Below are 14805 nucleotides of genomic sequence, written 5' to 3'. Positions count from 1 at the left end.
CGTGAATGAACTTTGCCACATTTCTTTCTGTTGCCGCTGTTCTTATGAAGCGTCGTCCAGTTGGTTCAGAGTCGTAGTGGCGCCACGTGCAACAGAAAGGGACCCCGCCTGGTCCTGACCCATCCTCACGGGTGCTCTCAGGTTGAACCTGTGGGAGCAGCCACTGCATCAATCTCTCTATGGTTTTACTGCCCTTCTACTTTTCCAGGCATGATGTCCTTTTCCAGGGACTACTCTCACCTTAAATCATGTCCAAAATACGTGAGACAAAGTCTTGTCATTCTTGCTTCTAAGCAGCCCTCTGGCTGTATTTCTTCTGAAACATTTCTTTATAGTTGGATAACATTTATATCTTTTACACCATCATTTGGCCATTCGATGTATCCAACACATTTATTGAATACCGATGATATACAAGATGCTCTTCGAAGCATGGGGGCTATGTCTTTGTGGTCCAGTGCCGTGATAGCAGAAATATAAGTCCCCTGGCTTTAACAAAGAAGAATTCCTCTCTCACAGTTTAAGGGATCTAAGGCTGACTCGAGCTCTCAGGGAAAGACACTTCTGTTTGTGTGGCCCTAAGGGATGGCCTATGTCTCCTTTTAGTGTTTGTGAACCTGACACATCTTGGAGGTTTCCATGTGTCTTCACATACATGTTTTCCTTCGGGATTTGTGGGCTATCTGTGGAGGCACCTTGGGTCCAACAATTTGCTCTGCTCCAGACTCTTTTCTCTAGGTAGTAACCAGGCCTTGCCTGCTTGCTTCCCTTTCCTCCATCTCATAAAATAGGAGGTGGTGCAGAGGACACTCCTGTGGCATTGGATCAGGTTTATGTCCCCAATAACAGTGTTGCATCTGGCCCTAACACTCTCACAACTGATTTGGGGACATCATACATGGTTGGGATGATTACACCATGGCGTAATTGCCACATATTATCATTGTATAACTTCCAACTCACAGAGCATCATGGCCCAGTGAAGTGGATACATATTACAGGAGGGGTCACAATTCAGCAATTCAGTTCATGACTGGGCATGTTGCTGAATAAATAGAAAATTATGCTTGCCTTCCAAGAGCATGTATGCCAATGAATAAATAAGCTGAAACAATAAATAATAAATCAATATTTGATGTTAGTTTATGATAACTGCTATGGGTAGGGGAAAGAAGCCCCAGCAGGGAATGAAGTAGCTGAAACACTAAGTGTAGTTACCAAAAGAACAATTTTCAACTGAAAATGTCTTCATGTGGCCATCAAATCTCCATGTTTCTAAAATGTAGATTTATAATTCAAATGTAATGCTTCCTTTAATACAAAATTAATATTGACCAGTTTGAAAATATTCTTTGCAGGTAAAAAAAATGCCTGTTAGTTTGGGTAGACTAGAAAAAAAATCCAGGGAGAATCATGTATGTATAAAAGAGAGTTTTATATAAAGGATAATTGTACAAGTCCATAAGTCAGGTATTAGCCCATACATCTGATACCAATCTATAAAGTCCTCTTCAGACTCACGAAACACATGCAATGACATCAATGCAGGACGATCACAGGCCACTGGGTTGGGGGTCTTCTGGATCCAGTGGCACTATAAACATCTCAGTGCTGGCCGGGGGACTTTACGTGGCTTCTCTGGCTCCAGAGGTCTGGTGCATCAGGGTAGGTCCACGTGGCTTCCCCAGGTCCCAGGGTGCAGCATCATGTGTCTTGTCAGTTGTGCATTGTCTCTGGGAGTGAGCAGAGAAACTGTGCCTCCCACCTCTATGGAGGAAATCCCAGTTTCCAGAATTCTCAGGAGAAGGTAATGCCCACACAGAAGCCTCATTGGCTATGACCTGATTGACAGACTAGACTCCACCCCTTCCCTCATAATCCTCTTAAATTGACACCAGATTATATAACTACCACAATGTCCAACATTCCTGATGAGAAATCTGATAGCAAACTAACTTTCATTTATTTTAATTAACCTGTTCCATATGCTAGTATTAGGATTATTTTGCAGACATGCGGTTTTGAATGTCATTGTAATGTATCTTGAGGTTTTTGTGGTTTTTATTTTTTTTTAAACATAAAATTTATTATTTTTTAAAAATCATTTTACTGGGGTGGGTGGGGGCTCTTACAAATCTTATGACAATCCTTCATTCAACTATATTAAGCACACTTGTACAAATGTTGCCATCAACATTTCCAAAACATTTTCTTTCTACTTGAGCCTTTGGTATCAGCTCTTCCTTTTTCCCATGCCTGCCCCACCCTCTCACCCTCATGATTCCTTGATCAATTATATATTATTGTTGTTATGTCATGTTTTATACTGTCCGTTGTCTCCCTTCACCACATTTCTGTTATCGATCCCCCTGGGGCTGGACTATATACCCAACCTTGTGATGAGTTCCTCTCCCCCAGCCATCCCTACTATCCACCTTACCCTCCTGGTATCACTACTTCTACTACTGTTCCTGAGGGTTTTATCTGTCCTTAATCCATGTGCCTAGCTCTTATCGGTGCCAGTGTGTGTGCTCCAGTCGGGCTGGAGTTGTTTTTTAATTATACAGGGTCCCTGTGAGTCGGCATGGACTTGATGCCAGTGAATGTGTTTGGGATACATCCTAATTGTCACTTGGTGGAGATTTTAAATAAAGTAACTTGTTTTTAGAAAAACCTCAAATGTTATTTGTGTTTACTTCCCTTTGACTAATCTAGTTCTGCCTCTATTCCTCCTGTTCACTGTCAATCTCCCATGTTGGGGAATGTTTTCTCTATTGTCAAAATCCTGGTGAACTTCTCAGTGGAGATCCTTCCACTGATGTAGTTCTCTCTGGCTTCCCTTCTCTTTCAGGGAGTCTTCCCTGTTGATAATCGCATCAATCTCCCATTCCATACCTACATCTTTAACCCTGGAGCAGAAGTATCTTCCAGGCTGGCCATTCTTGCATTTCTTAGGATTGCCAGTGGATTCTAACTGGTAACTTGTGAGTCTAGTACACCGTATCTTCCTTTGAAGAAGTTGCTGTAATCGAAGGCCATGTTGGCACTTTTTAAAAAAAATTCTTAGTTAACCTTTACTTCTATATACACATTTTATATGTTTATTTATGTTTACATATTTATTAAGTCTTGGGATCCCATACAGGATCAAAATAATTTCCAAACTTAGAGCATTAATATATGTTTATGTATTTTCTATTGTCTTTGGGTTAGGGATAAGTAGGAGTCTTTAGCCTGTGTTTTGAAAGTACATTCATTTCTCCTTTAATACAACATTCTTTTTTAAAAAAAGAACATATTGTAACACATAGTTAACATTTAAAACTTGCAATACTTTGTATCATCAATTGAGTAGCAATATCTAGCAAAGTAATAATGCAACAATTGTCTATCAGTGCTTGTGAAATTATTTCTACAAAAGGTAAGACTAATTTCTAAATATATAATGAAAAAAATGAAGTGTTACAATGGAACTGTGTCATTCTCACAACTGGATTGGACACCAGGGATCACTGACCCCTCTCTTCTCCAACTGCTTCCCTAAGGGGTTAAAAAACCAGCTACAATTGTGGAAATTTAATGCCAGAGGGGTAAACTTTGAACTTGCAGAGGTCAAGAAAGAAGACTGCTAGAGAAATTGCTCACCCTTCCTGCTAATAAGAGATGATTCCAAAGCACAGATAGGTCATGTGCTCACAAGACTAACCAATCAACTGTGACCAGCTCATTAAGATACCAGCTTGTAACTGTTAGCGGTGCGCTCCTGCTTACATCTCCTTATGACTCATTCTTCATGTGTCGGAATTGCATGTCCCCAACAAAGCAGCCGCCCAAGTGCCTTGTTTTAGTCTCAGTTTTCAAAGAAACCAAAGCTAAGAAAACTGATGTAATGGCAAACAAACAAATAGACCGGTGTATCTGAAGGTTACAAACATCAATACACAAGAAGACAAGAACTTTAGCAGTAGTCATTAAACAACGATTATTATCAACAAGTTTCCTAAACACTATAACTCTCTTAACTCATGTAATTCTTATTATTTTACTGTTAGTTAGAAGAGTCTGAAGGGCTAGTCAAGGACTCAAAACCAAAAACAAAATACTGCCACTGAGTCAATTCCAAGTCCTGGTGATCCTGTAGGACAGAGTAGAACTGCCTGCGCTGTTGGGTTTCCAAGAGTGTGAATCTTTCTGTAGGCAGGCGGCTTCATTTTCCTACCAAAGAACATCTTGTGATCTTAAACTTCTGACCTTTCAATTAGCATGCCAATGGGTAACCTTCTAGGAGAGTGGTTCTCAACCTTTCTAATGCCAAGACCCTTTCATACAGTTCCTCCTGTTGTGGTGACCCTCCAATCATAACATTATTTTTGTTGCCACTTCATCACTGTCATGTTGCTACTGTTATGAATCGGGCGACCCCTGTGAAAGGGTCGTTCAACCCCCAAAGGGGCCAAAACCCACAGGTTGAGAACCGCTGTTCTAGGACATCAGAGGTTCTTACTTGTGGAAACAGCTCAATATAGATTCTGTTCCACATCTATTTGATTCCATCCTCACCCCCACTTTTTTGTTTCTTTTTACTACTTTTGCATGCCTACAAAGGATGGAAAAATACACGGTGGAGCCAACGGCAGAAATGATTAACGGAAAGAGAAGGACCAACGTTTTCCAGTATTAGAAGTAAAAGGATAGCATGCTTAATTTGAAGAGAGGTTGCTATTGATCTCTGATGTTTCAACACATAAATCCAACCCCTGTAGCTTGCCAGCATGACATTAAAACAACTCTGAATCTTCGAATTCCTTAAGATGGGAGGAAGATGTCTTGTTTTAAGCCTTGCCTGCCTGGGAAATCTGGCATCATATGTTAATCTTGAAGGGCTGGGGGTGGTACAAACTCTAAAGCTATTGACTACTCACTAAAAGATTGGCAGTTCAAATCCACTGAGAGGTTACTCAGAAGATGAGCTTGGCATCTGCTGCCCAGAGGTCAAAACTCTGAAGCAGTTGTCAGCTGCACATATGGAGTCATCATTAGTGGGAGCCAATTGCACAGAAATGGACAATAATAGACGTGCCAGGCATGTTGAAACATGTGCTGTTCCCTTTGCCAACTTTATGATCTTCGTGGCACATTCTTGGGGAAGAAGAAAAGGCATTCTCCCACTATGTAAGACCTGAGAAAGTATTCATCTTGACAGATCAGACATTATTTGCTCAATAAAATTAACCCTGAATTTAAGGACAGTTAGTTGCGAGTTTCTCTGGAATGCTACCGGCCATTGGTATGCCTGTACTGATCTATGTGTTTCCTTATCACTCATTATGGATTGAGCTATATGTTGCTGACCGTAAACATTTATTCACCTCTGCATTTCAAACACTTCCATGCATGAGGTGTCTGTCTGCACGTGGCATAGTTAATGTTGACCCAGTCTTAGGATGACCCAGAGAGGGCAAAGGACTTTCCCAGAGTCGTAGAACTTGTTACTGGCAGAGGTAGAATGGGACCCCAGGAAGTGCATTTCCAAATGTATGTGTGATTATGAGATACAATGAGCTTCTTAGAGACTAAACTTTAATACAAAATCTTATAGAATGAAGAATAAAGGACAGAAGGCATAAATAATTTATTTACAAAAGTATGTGGTCTTTTTCATTGCCCTCAGCCATCGAGCCTATCTGACTCATGGAAATCCTACATAGGGTTTCTGAGATGGTAAATCTTTATGAACATGACAGCCTCAGGTGAATGATGGATTTGAACCACCAACCATGCAGTCAGCAGTCCATGCCTAACCCACAGCATCTGACAAACTTTGTAGATGGATATATTCCAGTGATATATTTGGAATAATTTAAATTGTATTGTTATTAATATAATTGAAGGATATGAAACCATCTTCTGTTTACCATCCAAATCCATTCTCCATTTAACTCTGTTCTTCTTGCTCGTGAGGGTGAAAATGGAGGGTGGATACGTGTGGTTTCTCATAGATTCACATTATTCTAGCTCCCTGGATGACATAGTGATTATGTGTTGGGCTGCAATTCCCAAGGTCAGCAGTTCAAAACCACCAGCCACTCTAAGGGAAATAGATGAGACTTTCTACTTCTGTAGATTTACAGTCTCAGAAACTCACAGAGGTAGTTCTACCATGTCCTATAGGGTTGCCATGAACCGGAATCTAGTACATGGTAGTGAATTTGTTTGTTTGTTTGGTTGGTTGGTTGGTTTGCACTCTCTAACTTTCAGTGAGGAATGCCTCCCTGGTGACTGTCAGCACTGTCAGAAGAATGCAGTGGAGATGCCTTGAGGAGGATGCTTAGGCCATTGTCACCAATACTAATAGCAAGGTTGGGCCCTCTTCTAAAGACTACAGCTCCTGCGGGCACTACCCTCCACACAGATGTTCTCTGAGTATTCTTATTATCATTCCTGGACATGGTAATGGCTTCATACTGTTAGGAGCCAGGAACATTTTTCAACTCCTTGTTAACTTCCTTACACTTGGTTTATGATTAGGCTGTGTGTCAAAGTGTTGAATCTAAGGGAAGGTATATGGGAAGTCAAACCTCTCAATCAGGACACATCTTATTGATGTCTCCCTTGGGGGAGGGGCCTATATAAAAGAGATGCTGTGGAGAATTGGACTCTCTCTTGCCCTTCTTCCAGCTTGCAACTTGCCTCTGGTTTCTGAGGCTAACTGCCCATGTGGCATGCTCACCTTGGAGTTGTCAGGACACTGCCAAGTTCTTATTAAGCTTGGATCCAAATGACTCTTCACCCACTGACCTGTAATCTTCCACGTCCCACTTGAGTCTGGAGGGGCCTCCAGCCACAACAGACTCATGAACTTGAAGTAGACTGGGCTGGGCCATTTCCATAAAATAATTTATTTCTTGATATAAAGATCTTTCTTTAGATCTAGATAGCAAATATATACATATTTGAATGTCACTGGTGTTATTTCTCTAGAAAGCATAATCTGCTAGCATTTTGTTTTGTTGGTTAGTTCCCGCTGGTCAGTTTGGATTTACGGCGACACTGTGCACAACAGAAGGAAACACTGGGCATCATGCACAACCAAACTTGGAAGGAATACAGTGAGCAACCATTCTCAGAGACAGCAGCAGGGACACAAGGAACAGAAATTAATTCTGATCTCTTTCCTCCCTGTTGTGGAGGCCCAGAGATCAGAACCTGGGGAGGGGGTGCTGAAGGAAACAGAATGGAGGATCAGAGACAATACACCGAGAGCACACAGAATGCCCTCATGGACGGAGCCTCCCTCCCGATCCAATGCCATTGAGTTGATATCAACGCAGAGAGACCCGATAGTATAGGTTAGAAGCTGCCCTGTATGTTCTGAGATTGTCAACCTTTAGGCAGTGGTTTTCAATCTTCCTAACGTTGTGACCCTTTAATATAGTTCCTCATGTTGTGGTGACCCTCAACCATAAAATTATTTTTGTTGCTACTTCATAACTGTAATTTTGCTACTGTTCTAAACCATAATGTAAATATCTGATATGTAGGATGTATTTTCATTGTTACAAATTGAACATCACTGAAGTATAGGGATTAATCACAAAAATAATATGTAATTATATATTGTGACATTTATTTCTATTTACAAATCAATGATATTTTATCTTGAAGCATGGTGTAGCATGGGTAACAGTCTTCACACCAGGTACTCATATGTGGGCGTATCTGCATGTGGGCGGACCTGCCTGGAGATGGATAGAGGAGTGGTGTCTCAGTTCCTAAGACCATTGGAAATATGTGTTTTCCAATGGTCTTAGGCGACCCCTGTGAAAGGGTCATTCGACCTACAAAGGGGTCGCAACCCACAGGTTGAGAACTGCTGCCTTTAGGAGAGTGGAAAGTTACATCCTTCTCCAGGGGTTGTGGTTGGTGGTTTCGAACTGCTGATCCTGAAGTCAGCAGCCCAATGTGTAATCCTCAATGGCACTGGGGCTCCTTGTAAAATCTGAGAGCACAATTGGAATATCGGTTGAAATGGCAGTGCCTAAGAGTTGTAGAAATGAGAAATGAACACATTTTTTAAGTGACCAAGTAACTTAGAACCCTGATGCCTAAAGTAGTAAACTCTAATTTTAAATGCAATCAGATTTTCAGCCAGAAAGTAACCTCTGGCCTTAAGTGACAGAGGACTTCTCATTGATCAATCTCTGTCTCGACAATAGTTGACACTGGAATTCAAAGACTTCGCAGAGAAACTATGGAGGCTAAAAGAAGGTGATTGCTGATTCCTAATGTTAAGTAGCCTCGTGGGAATCGCATCACCTCAGCAACTGGTCTGCACTGGTTGAGAAATACAGAATCGTGTAACCCAAAAAGATGTCTCAAGTTAAACTAGGTCTCACCTTCAAACACCTCAGATAAACAAAACTATAGTACACATGAAAGATTTTAAGAAAGAAATCCATTCCTTGCTGTGTTCGTCCGGGTAGAGTAGAAAAACAAATCCAGAGACACGTGTGTATAAGAGAAAGCTTTACATCAAAGAGTAATTGTATATTAAGAAAGCATCCCAATGAAGTCCCTAAGTCCAATGTCAACCAATGTCTGATTCTAATCCATACGTTCTTCTTCAGATGCACACAACCTGGCAATGATGCTCCTTGCAGGAAGATCACAGGCCAGTGGGTAGAAAGTCTTGTAGATCCAGTGGAGGTGGAAGCATCTCAGCGCTGGTGTGAGTTCCTCCAAGAGAATTAGGGATTATTTCTTTGTACACAACACCAGCTGTTTTTCTTTGGTACTATATATATGATGTTACTCGACATATCATTAGTTGGAGTTATTTGAATGTAGCACTTATATGTTTGTGAGTAAGCATGTATACTGTTTCATTTCAAATTTAGAGGGCTGAAAGCAATATCTGAGACCCTAGAAAGAAATCATCTGTGTCTTCAGAGAGATTGGATTTGTGCCATTTTATTCCCTTTGTCATAATGAGACTTTCTTCTGGTGGCGAGATACCTGGCATTTTGTGTAAGACCTTGCTCAGCATTTATAATTTCACCCCTTTCTCTTTCCTTCAAGAAAACAGGTTGGAATACCAAAAAAAAAAAAAAAAAAAAAGGTTTTTTTTAAGTATAAGACTAGCTTTTTAATTTTAACCTTGTGCTAGATGGAATTAAATAGCTTTTTTTCATAATTCATGGTTTAATCATATTCAAACAGTTGTGCAATCACCACTACAATCAATTTTAGAATATATTCCTCTTTGTTGTACATATTATTATTAGCTCTCAATTTCCCTCAGTCCTCTTCTGCTATAACCCTAAGAATCTATTGATCCAGTTACTTCCTCAATAGATTTACCTATCCTGGATTTCATATACAGAAAATCAGCCAAGACAAAAACAAAAATTAAAAAAAACAATAATAACAAAATAAAACAGAGAAAAGCTTCCATTAAAAATAAAACAGAAAATATTAAAAACTAGAATAAATTTAAAATGGGCAGGGAAGAGACTAAATTATAATATTAATCTAACAACATCTGCTTTGATCCACTTTCAAATATACTCTCTCTGATAGCACAGATTTCCCCATCCCGGGCCAAGGGTTATAGGGAATTTGCTGGAGGCTTAATCCATGTGGGAACCGTGCAAATGGATGTTGAGGTTTCATTGACATCTATCCCCCTCAGCAAAGTGGGTGCACATAGCTTAAGCTCAAATACCACTCCCTCCTCTGGTCTTTTGTTTTATTATTTATAATTCATAGGTCATATACCTTCTCTGTGAGCTTAGTTGACACCTCACTTATATGACTGCTTGTTATAAGAAAAGTCTTTAAGACCCCAAACACTATGCTTTCTGATAGTTGGGTACCATCTGATGTCTTCAGCACCCTTGCTGTAGCACCCTTATCTCCTGTGGTCCCTTATTGATGGCAAGTACAAAGTCAAGCCACCTGGATAAGGCTGTCTGATAATTCCAAAAAAGCCCCTTGTTTAATCAGTTCATTTTATTTCACTATTTACTGAGTAGCCATGATGTGCCCAAAACTGAGCTGGGAATGATGCCCACAAAAAGGAAGGTGCCATAGCCCTATCCTTAAAAAACAAAAACAAAAACCACAGTCTATTAAAAGTCATCAAGAGACTGTAATCAGGATGTGTTTTCTCTTCCTGACCACCTACTGTCAATGTACAGAAGAAGATGACACTGTGTTTTGGCAACTTTATAATAAAAGGTGGATGTTTTAAAAGTCCATTGTGACTTCTGGTTAAGTGTTTTTCCTACATATCATTAGGGAATGCATTATGGCTTAGACAACTAAAACCTACATATGATCCTGAGGTACTAGCCTTAAAACTTTAAGTTCTGAATCCTTCTGATCCTTCAGAGGACCCCGTTAGCATTTGCCTTCAATCTAGGTTTAGGTCCTGTGTCTCTTACAGACCATGTGACAGGGACGCAGCTGATTGAGGTTAGGAAACCCAGCCATACTCAAGGGCACTTGAGTGTGAAACTTCAAATCAGCAAAAGTCATTAGCTATTAGCTAATTATAGATAACATCACTATCATCATTTCAGGTGCAATTACCTTCTTCATTCATTCGTTCATCTGTTAATTCAATAATTGATCAATATGTTCATTGGAGAAAAAATATCTTGGAATGGTACTATGTTATAAATGCTAGGAATATACACATCAGTAAGATTTGTCCTGTGAATTCAAAGAAAGCAAAGCAAATGTACAGACACAACAAAGAAGAAAATTAATGCGTTTTATAGGTAATGCTACTGTAAATTGTTAACTGACGTCTCATTGGTTCCAACGCATCAGGACCCTAAGAACAACCGAAGGGACCACTGCTCCATCCTGAGCTGGCCTCACAGTTGCTGTTGGAGCCCATGTCGCTCATCTCACCAAGAGTCTGCCTCTTTCCTGCCAGCCACTGCACGCAGTCTGATGTCCTTTTCCAGTAACTGGCCCTCCTGATCAAATGGCTGAATTCCTTCAGACAAAGGCTCGCCATCCTCACATCTAAGGAGCATCCTGTCTATACTCCTCCCAAGACAGATCTACCTGTTCATCCGTCAGCCGTGGTACCTTCCATCTCATAGGCAATGCCATCATTCAAATGCATCTGTTTTTCTTCTAGTTTCTTTATTCATTGTCCAGTTTCCATATACATAATTAAAAATACCACAGCTTGGGTCAGGTGCACCTCAGGCCCCAAAGTGACAGCTTCATTTTCAAATACTTCAAAGCTCTTTTGCAGCAGATTTTCCCAATGCAGTTCATGGGATCTGAGAAGCCCGAGTGGCAGAGTAGTTATATGTTGGGCTTCAATACTTAAGGTCAGCAGTTCAAAACTAGCAGCAGTTCTGTGGAGTGCTGTTTTGTTCCCATAAACCAGTGGTTCTCAACCTGTGGGTCGTGACCCCTTTGTGGATTGAACGACCCTTTCACAGGGGTTGCCCGATTCATAACAGTAGCAAAATTACAGTGATGAAGTAGCAACAAAAATAATTTTATGGTTGGGGGTCACCACAACATGAGGAACTGTACGAAAGGGTCACAGCATGAGGAAGGTTGAGAACCACTGCCATAAATAGCAACAACCTTAGAAATTCACAGTGGCAGTTCTATCCTGTCCTATGGGGTTCACTATGAGCCAACATTGAGTTTGGTTCTGATGTGCTTTCTTAACTGCTATTTACATGGCCAGTTATTGCAGAATCAGGTAAAATGAAATCATTAAAAATATCCATTTTTTCCATTCTTTTTCTGCTTATTATTATAGTTCTCAATGGTTAATTGACAAGATTTTTATTTTCTTGGCATTGAAGTATAATCCACACTGCAAGCTGCTTTCATTGATCTTCATCAGCAATTTTTGCAGTCTTTTTACTTTCAGCAACAAAGTTATAGCATCTACATATCAGCTCGGTAATGAACCTTCCTCCATCCTGAAGCTGCCTTCCTGACAATAGTTCCAGCTCCTCCGATGGCTCAGAATACATATTGAATACGTACAGTGATAGGACACGATGCGCGTACTTAGCTCCTTGATTTCAAACCAGCAGTATGTTTTTTTTTTTAATTTGCTTGTCCATTGCTCCTCACCGTCTCCTGAATCTGGCTAGAACTTTTGGCAGTCCCCTGTCGTTCATTTTTTGAATATTTTTCAGTAAAACTTTGGTTTCATGTGACATCATGATATTGTTAGATCATTTTCAAATTCTGCTGAATCACCTTTCTTTAATATGAGTCCCTTCCAGTCATTTGGGAAAAAAGTAGTTTTCCAAATTTCTTGGCATGGACTGGTTAGTGTTTCCAGTGTAACATTGGTTCTTGAAACATCTAAATTGATATTCCATCAAGTCCTGGAGGCTGTTTTTCTTTTTTTAATCAATGCCTTCAGTACAGCTTGGACTGTACTTGAATACTTGGATACGATTAGTTCACAAACTACCTGCTTAAATGGTGGTACGTTGTTTTTTTGTTTTTGTTTTTTTTGTAGCATAGCTTGAGAAATGGTAAGCATTTTCTTCTCTCTTGGGCTTCCAATTCCAAGGATGGAAAATTTCATTATAATATATTTTACTTTGACTTTTTCAATTGCCCTTTGAAACCTCCTCCAATTTCTTTCACATCATCATTTCTTCATATATTTTTAGCTACTCTCCATTCTAGGACAATTTAAGTGTCTCTTCTGACATTTAATTTGGTCTTTGCCTGTTTCCTGTCTTTTTGTGACTTTTTGCTTTCTTCATGTATGATATTCTTGATGTAATACCACAGCTCGTTGGATCTTTGGCAATTAGTATTTAATGAGTAAAATCTATTCTTGATATGGTTGCTGAGTTCAGATGGGATATATGTATAGTCGTACTTAGACTTTCTTTGGCTTGCTTCAACTTGGACATGGGCAATTGATGGTGTGTTCTTCAGTCAGCACCTAGCTTTATGCTGATTGCAGATAGTCTGCTTCTCTATCATTTAGCTCTACACATGTTGTCAATTTGATTCCTGTGTTTTATATTCAGTGAGGTCCATGTGTACAGTCACGTTTTACATTGGTGAAAAAAACACTCGAGCAAAGAATAATCATCGGTCTTGTAAAATTCTGTCGTTGTAAAATTCCAGCATTGTTTCTCTCACCAAAGCCAACTTTCTCAGCTACTTAATTATTCTTTGATTCCAACTTTTGCATTCCAATTACCAGTAATAATCAATTTATATTGACTGCATATTTTAGACTGCAGAAGTTGCTAAAAATTTTATTGTCTTCATCTTTGATTTAGTGGTTGATGCATAATTTGAATAATAGTCAAATGATTTGGTCTTCCTTGTAGGCTCTTACTGAGAGACTTGTACTTCAGATTAAATCTTAAAATTATTCTATTGATGATAAATGCAATTTAATTATAATTCCTAACATAGCAGACCATATGTTTGTTTTATTCTAAGTGGCTAATATAAGTCCATTTGTGATTACTAGTGCCTACAGTATGGATCCTTAAACATTGTATAATTTTGACAGCTTCCAATGTTTGTAGCTTTATATTTAATGTGTTCTAATTTTCAATTATTAATGTGGCTGCTTCTTAAAATTAGGAGTAATGCCCTTATATCCCCAAATGCAGATCCTGAACACAACTCCATCCACATCATCAAGGCTGGTTCTCTTTGAGGGTGAGCTCTTCCCCAGTCAGGCTGGGAGCACTTTCCAATCTGAGGTGTGCATCCTCCAGCGCTCTATCAAGCAATGCTCTGCTAGGATTCAAAGGTTTCACTGAACAACGAGCTTTCAGAAGCAGATAATTAGGTCCTTCTTCCTAGTCTGGCTTAGTCTGGGAGCTCTCCTGAAACTTGTATATCATGAGTGACTCTGCTGGTATTTGAAATACTGGTGACATAACTTCTGGTACCGCAGCAAGACACAAGCCAACATAGTCTGAAAGCCTGAGAATCAAGTGTTTTAAATATATATCTAAATATATATGTGTACAAATGTATTCAATACAGCCATTGGGTCATTTTCAACTCATAGAGAGCCTAAATGGGGTTTACAGGCTGTAACCTTTACAAGAGTGGATAGCCTCATCTTTCTCTAATGGGGTGGCTGGTGGGTCAGAATCACTGGCTTTGTGGTTAGCAGTTGAACACTTACATAGAGCACCACATACATGTTTTGTAAGCATTTGTTTCTGTATGTATGTATACATATAAATATTCATTTTAAAATAGTAATATTATAAGATACTAATATAAGATATAAGGAACACATGGTGGTTGATATGAAAATTATACATGGGAGAAGGAATGCTAAATTTCTTTTATAAGCAGAACAACGAACAAAGTTTTGGCAGATTTGTAGAAATATATCTATATGAAAGAGCCCTGCTGTCATAGCGGGTTATGTTTTGGGCTGCTAACCACAAAGTCAGCAGTTCAAATGACCAGCCACTCTCTGGGAGAATATGAGGCTTTCTATTCCACTATTTACAATTCTGGAAACACAGAAGGGCAGTCCTACTCTGTTGTGCAAAGTTGCTATGAGTCAAAATGGACTCAAATGCAGTTTGTTAGGTCTTGATATATGTGTGTGGAAGGAGCTCTAAGGAAACTGGCCAGTAAGAATAGGTTTGCTAACCACAAAGTAAGTGGTTCAAACTCAAACTCACCAGTAGTTCCATGGGAGAAATATTTAGTTGTCTGTTCCCCACAAAGGTTTACAGCCTTGAAAACTGTGATAGGTAGGTTTTTTGTGCCAAACTGGCCAATAGGAACATGTGGGAGTAT

General features: G+C 39.6%; 1 protein-coding gene across 2 annotated transcripts in view; it reads right to left on the bottom strand.

Moving 5' to 3' along the window:
• The window catches only part of CSMD3 (CUB and Sushi multiple domains 3), a 1328144-nt gene that overhangs the window by 506213 nt on the left and 807126 nt on the right, over window positions 1-14805 (bottom strand). The window lies entirely within an intron of this gene.

This window comes from Echinops telfairi, unplaced genomic scaffold (genome assembly GCF_000313985.2).
Source record: "Echinops telfairi isolate 266 unplaced genomic scaffold, ASM31398v2 ScPeMD7_1;HRSCAF=3_0, whole genome shotgun sequence".
In the NCBI taxonomy this organism is placed as follows: domain Eukaryota; kingdom Metazoa; phylum Chordata; class Mammalia; order Afrosoricida; family Tenrecidae; genus Echinops; species Echinops telfairi.
Note: the sequence above shows the minus strand (reverse complement) of the source record. Positions and strands in the feature narration are given on the sequence as shown.